Raw genomic sequence first — 6,000 nt, 5'->3', positions numbered from 1 at the left:
TCCTTTTAGGTCAACCATGCTTCAGAAGCACCACAAGGAATCCAAAATCCACAAACTTAATACAGCTATTACCCCCTTAAAAGGGGGACTTTTGTTCATGTGATGCTAGAGTAACATTGTGTTCCATACACAAACCTAGCTGGTATGGTCTGCTTTCCATTTCCATATATGCAATCATGTTAAAAAACAAAAATAAAACCAAGCCCAACAAAGCTTTAAAAATCATATGTGGCATTATTTATTATAAAATTTTGTTCCATTTGTCCCTCTTTTTGTTTTTCCTTTGCCAAACCCTCACTTTCTTAAACATTTCCTAAAGAAAATCAGAGCCATTACATCTTACAGTCAAAAATACTTTGCCTGAAAAACAAAGAGACAGAATGACTTGAGTTTTGAATGAAGGATATGAGAACTACAAGATTCAGGCTTCAAAGACAGCCAGAAAAGTCCTTTACCCTTTTTTCAGAGGATATTATCAACTCAGACAGCACATGGTGGTTTTCTGTAGGCCTAAGTCTTCTGAAGGAAGGCAGAAATAGGGCAGCAGGTGAGGTAGTGTTTCTTGAGGAGCACAGGATAAAGTCAAGTCAGGGTTCTGAAGGGATACCATTAATAGCAAAATGGGACACAGATGTGTGGGGAGGTACTTAACACTTAAACTAGAGTACATCTGTCTATAATTTTTTTAAACAAAGAAGATTAAATTACAGAGAGGAAAAATTAAATAAATACCACTACCATATTACATGCCACCCCTACTCCTCAGGTATATATGCACCTGCTATGTCAAGATCTTCAAAACAGTGTCTCTTCAGTAGCTCTCCCCTGAAAAGAAGTATTTTAGTTTTGGCCTTGAGAGGTGGAGGTTTTTTTGTAATATCTCCAGCTGAATTTGTCTGTTTAACACAGATATGTGTATATATATCATGCATATATTCACACAGTTGCACACACAGTCATGAATCTTTCCATTTCTTCTTCCTATTGAAAATGCTACAAAAGTCTGTCTTGTCAGTTATCTTTACTGAAAATAGAAAAGGATTGTTTTTATTAGCAAATACTTTATTGTTATAATTGTGGTTATCCATTCCTTTAGTTAGTTGCTATTACCAATGGAGATTTTTCTCAGTCTTTCCCCAGTGACGCCCTATTTGTCACTATTCCGGGCATTAATCCAAGTCCAAAGATAGGAATGAAAATTATAGGCTCTTCCTACATAGCTTTCCTTTTTAGCAACTTCATGCAGGCTCTACATTAGCAACTTCTAACTTCTCTCAGATTTCTTCCTATATAAGTCATTCTCCAAATTGATCAAAAGTGGAAAAAAATCAGCTCAATGCTCAAAGGAATATTATGCTTCAACTTCTTACTGAAAATGCTTATTTTTCCTTTTTCTTCCAAATTCATATCAAGGTAGATTTGGGGGGGGAGCAGGGGGTTTGGGTTGTATCCTTGAAGCATTTTCTATAACACATACTACATTAATATCTGAGATAAAATATTAATGGATTTTTCTTCGCAGTAGTTTCATAAAATTGAAAATATTGTTGCCCTCACTTTAGCAGTAGAGAACTCATGAACAGATAGTGAACTGCATGTGCAACATCATAAGAGAAGAATATGCTGAAATCAGGAATACATTTCTGAAAATACAATCCTTTTAATTCCTAATTCTTGTCAGTGTTTTGGAAAATATTGCTATGTATTTTTACTGTCGTTTCATGATGTTAATTAAATGGAATGTTGAATGCAACTTTTTTATTTGATCTAATTCATCACACCATATTAAGGGATAGAAGCTCAGTTATGGGTCGTGATTTATTCTGCCAAATGTTAACAAACAAACAAGTTGGAAAAGCTAATAATAATATGTATTAAGTAACCAATAAAAAATAGATAACCAAATTTTATTCACTCCTAGTCTGAATTATTTGACGGCAAGTCTATTTTGAAGCAGGAGACAGAACCAAGGTGTCACTGTAACCATCTGTCATATATGCTTTGACAAAGAGGAGAGATTTGTAAGGTACATCTACATCCTACTGCTAATGGAAAAATCTCTGTATGTTATATGGAGCCCCTACATACCAGTAGAAGTATGTTGGACCAAACATTGATCTCTATATGTTTACCAAATCTCTTGGTTTATATCAAGTAGATGCTTAAAAGGAGATCTGTTTTACTAAACTTCAAAGGAAACTACATTTGCATGTAGCTCTTCAACCTCTAAAGTAAAATCAACAGCTCCTGCCAGATACTTCTTGGCTGCATTTCACAATGTAATGTTTTCATTTAGGATTAAAATTAGCAATCAGATATGATTACAAAGTGAATAGTGATTGGGAAGCACTTAATCACCTAACTAAGAAAAAACATTAGGATTGGCAAATCAGAAAATGCTTCTGAAAGAAAAATAGAAGAGGGTGCAAATGCAGTCAAAAGAGAAGCTAAATGGCAGGGAAGTCATTAGCAAAATAATACTTGATAAGCCTGATTCCCTCCTACTTGTTTTTGCCCAACCATTTAAAAATTATCCCTTCTCACAGTCCTTTCTATCTTTCCCCCTCTTTCTTCCTTCCACTGGCTAGTCCTTTCAGTGAAAGAAAAACTACTGTTCTTCTACTCCTTTTCCAAAGGAATCAGTCTTTCCTTTACTAATGGATTCCAAACTTGCATTACTGCAGAACCAACCACAGGATATGTACAAACAACCGTGTCACACCTACAAATAATGAAAACACGCAAGAAGCACATCAAACTAATCCATTACATTCTACAGGTATAAGGAATTGATTAGCTTTTCTGCTACATTCGTACAATACCTTTGAGCATTTAGGAATTTTACTACTGACTGCTCTTTGCCCAAGATTTCATCATTAATACTATTTATATAAATAATATTTTAAAATAATGAACAAGCAAGAACTTATGGGGAGTTCATAGTTTCCAAAAGGATAGCAAAAATATTCTGCCCCTTGGTACATAATAAATAAATTACAATCAGTTTACTACTTGTAACATTTTACACCATAAAAAAAGTTAAATACTTACATCATTCAAACACCAACTTCATTGATCAGATTTGCAATATATTATCTCACCACTCTGCATAGAAATAGAGAGAAAGATGAGTTTGAAAGTGGTCAAGACTCATAACTGGACAGGCAATTGTAAGGAATGCCAACTTGCAAAGGGGGTCCTGAACAAGTCAACAGAGGCAGGAGTTTGACTAATCTCTGACACAGTCATCTTAGTTACTCTACATAAGTTTTGTCATGTTTTTATAATCTATCTCTATCACTTGATTTTATATTTATTTTCCATCCCTGATAGATCTTTTCGAGTATGGCAAACAGCCCACAGTGGATTCAGCGGCTGTGCCGAGCCTTTCCTCGCGGTCGCCAGCGCGTCGGTGGAAAGCCTTTCCCTCCCGTGCGGGGCCTCAGCGCGGTGCCACAGCGGCCCCTGGTGCCCCGGTGCCGGCGCAGCGGCTCCGGCCGGGAACATTTGCAGTGCCCTAACGCGGAGTTCCAAGGCCCAGCAAAAAAACTGCGCTCCTTAACCCTTGCTGGGTGAGGTGCTCGCGGTGTAAGTTTAGAAATGAACTCTATGAAGATATACCTGAGCAAGAACCACTCCGTTCTGCAAAGAGGAATTAAAAACAAAGCAAAGAACTTCAGGAAAGAATCCGTAGTGTGTATTAGGGATACAAGGGATTTGCATGTCAAAAGATGAGGAAAGGGGTCTGTTTACACTCAACAGTGTTCTAAATGAGAAGAAAAATGTTGAGTAAATTTATCTTAGTTTTTCAAATAAACCAGGAACTTACCATATTAATGGCAACATTTTTATGTTACTACAAGTAATCAGTTCACCATCCATTTCGGAAAACACAAGATGCATTCCCTAAAAAAGAAGGGTATCATGCCATTGACTAGGATTTGTTCTGAAGATATTCAAGGACAAAAAGTACAGCTGAAACAACAAGCACTGGAAACAGAAATTAATACTGTAACACCTATTTTAATCCTTTGAAAGTAAAAGCACAAAAGTGGTAATCAAAGTAACTCGGTTTGCTTCCATATAGGATCTGCTAAGGCATTGGAAAAATACTATAATAAAAGCTCTAGGATTGCACATGCACATTGCCAGTGAATCAGTAACACCCAGCAGAATACCAGCACATGCAGTATTAGCATCTTCTCCTATAGCTCAGAAACAGAACAGAATCAATTAAGCCAACAAATGGGTAACACAGTGCCATAACACTCAGCATAAATCAATATCATGCTTGAGGCAAAGAAACTAAGAATACTTCACAAAAAAACCTCTAAATATAATGTAAATATAAATATAAGTCTGCTAAATATACCTCTATGGCCTTACTTTTGTTCTCTGAACACTGAATGCCTTCAGGCAAGCTGATGGCTAGTAAGTAATCTGTCACTTGTGCCTTACTTTTTTGCCTCTGGTTCTACTTTTCTTTAGATCCTTTAATCTAAAATCTGTTACAGCAACTCTTCATGAAAATCCCAATTTTTGTAACTTCCTCCTCACTCAAATTCTAGCTCATACACAGTAAACAATCAAGGAGACACAACTGACTCCTCTGTTCAACTTCTCTTTTCCCCCCCAACATGGGTAGTCCAGCAGGTAAAAATGTGGTATCCCTTTTAATCCTAGAACCTTAGTTACACACAAGCACAGTTAGCTGCTAACCCACATGCTGCCACAGCACTCATCTTCGGGTAATTGGAATATTAAACAACCATTTATTCTCATAATTACTTTCTCAATTATATTAAAGTAACAATAGTAGAGATGCCACGATTCAAAAGTACACAAGGAAAAATCTTCTAAGCTTCTAGAAAGATGAATGAAACTTCTAGGAAAGCAAATAACGCTCTTTTGGATTCATACACATTAGCTGAAGAGTTACAGGGTGTAACACAGCAAGGCAGTTCCCAATTCAGTCAAGAGTTCTTAGTACAACTCTCCAACATCTGTGTGCCTGCTCTCTAGGTTTCATTGTGGGTATTTTGAACTAGAAGAATTTCAGTTTTGATTTTCCTAGCTACAGATCTCATGAGTTAACAAGTCAGAGAGACAAACAAGAAGTTTACGTTTCAAATTTGCAGTAATAAAAAATTATATGTTAAGTTTTAATTTCTCCTAGTTGGTTTAATGTGAGACTTAAATAAACAATATATTATTTGTCATAACCAACTAGTAAGGCACAGCCAGTTGCAGTTTAAGATTTTGTTTTCCCTCCATATGCTTCCTTTGACCATAACAGTGTAGGACAGGAGGCAGAAAATGTTATCAGTAAGACTGAAGCCGCAGGATCCAAAATGAGAACCATCAACAAAAGGTTACCAACACTGCCTACACAAGACATATCAATGATAAGCTTAAAAACCCTGTTTGTCCAAAACAGATTATGGTACCTTCAACGCACAGGAGAGGAAAAGTTGTACTGATAAGTTCCAGGTCAGTTATTTAGTTTTTGTCCATTAACTTCACAAATACTACAGGCTCTTACGAAGGACAGCTTAGACATTTTAGGACATAAACAAACATTTTCCTCAAACCATAATTCTTTTGAGTAGTTTCTGTAAAGCTCTATACACCCTTACAGGAGACCAGGTTCTTGGTATTTATTAAGCTCATCAGCTAAGCAACACAGTCAGACTGTCCACAGCTGTCATATTAGGAGGTTGCACTCCCCTGTAGTCCTGATCATCCATACAGGGGGCACAGTATAGCTGGACAGTTTCCACTCATTGCTCACATGCATCAGCAAAGCTCATTTCTCAACAAAATCTTTTTTTTTTAAATAGTCCATAATCTCTTCCTGGCAGATTGTTATGTATCTCACAGCTAAATTAATTTGCTGTTGAAAATATTAGTCCTTTTTAATATGCTTACCTCAAAGACAAAGACATGATTAAAAAGTAAAAGGTTACTGACCTTTTTATTAAGGACTAAAGAATCTTACAT

This window comes from Pseudopodoces humilis, chromosome 8 (genome assembly GCF_049639895.1).
Source record: "Pseudopodoces humilis isolate 2021_Gansu_Grassland_sample_001 chromosome 8, ASM4963989v1, whole genome shotgun sequence".
Classification (NCBI taxonomy): Eukaryota; Metazoa; Chordata; class Aves; order Passeriformes; family Paridae; genus Pseudopodoces; species Pseudopodoces humilis.
The sequence above is the reverse complement of the archived record's forward strand: the minus strand, read 5'-3'. Positions refer to the sequence as shown.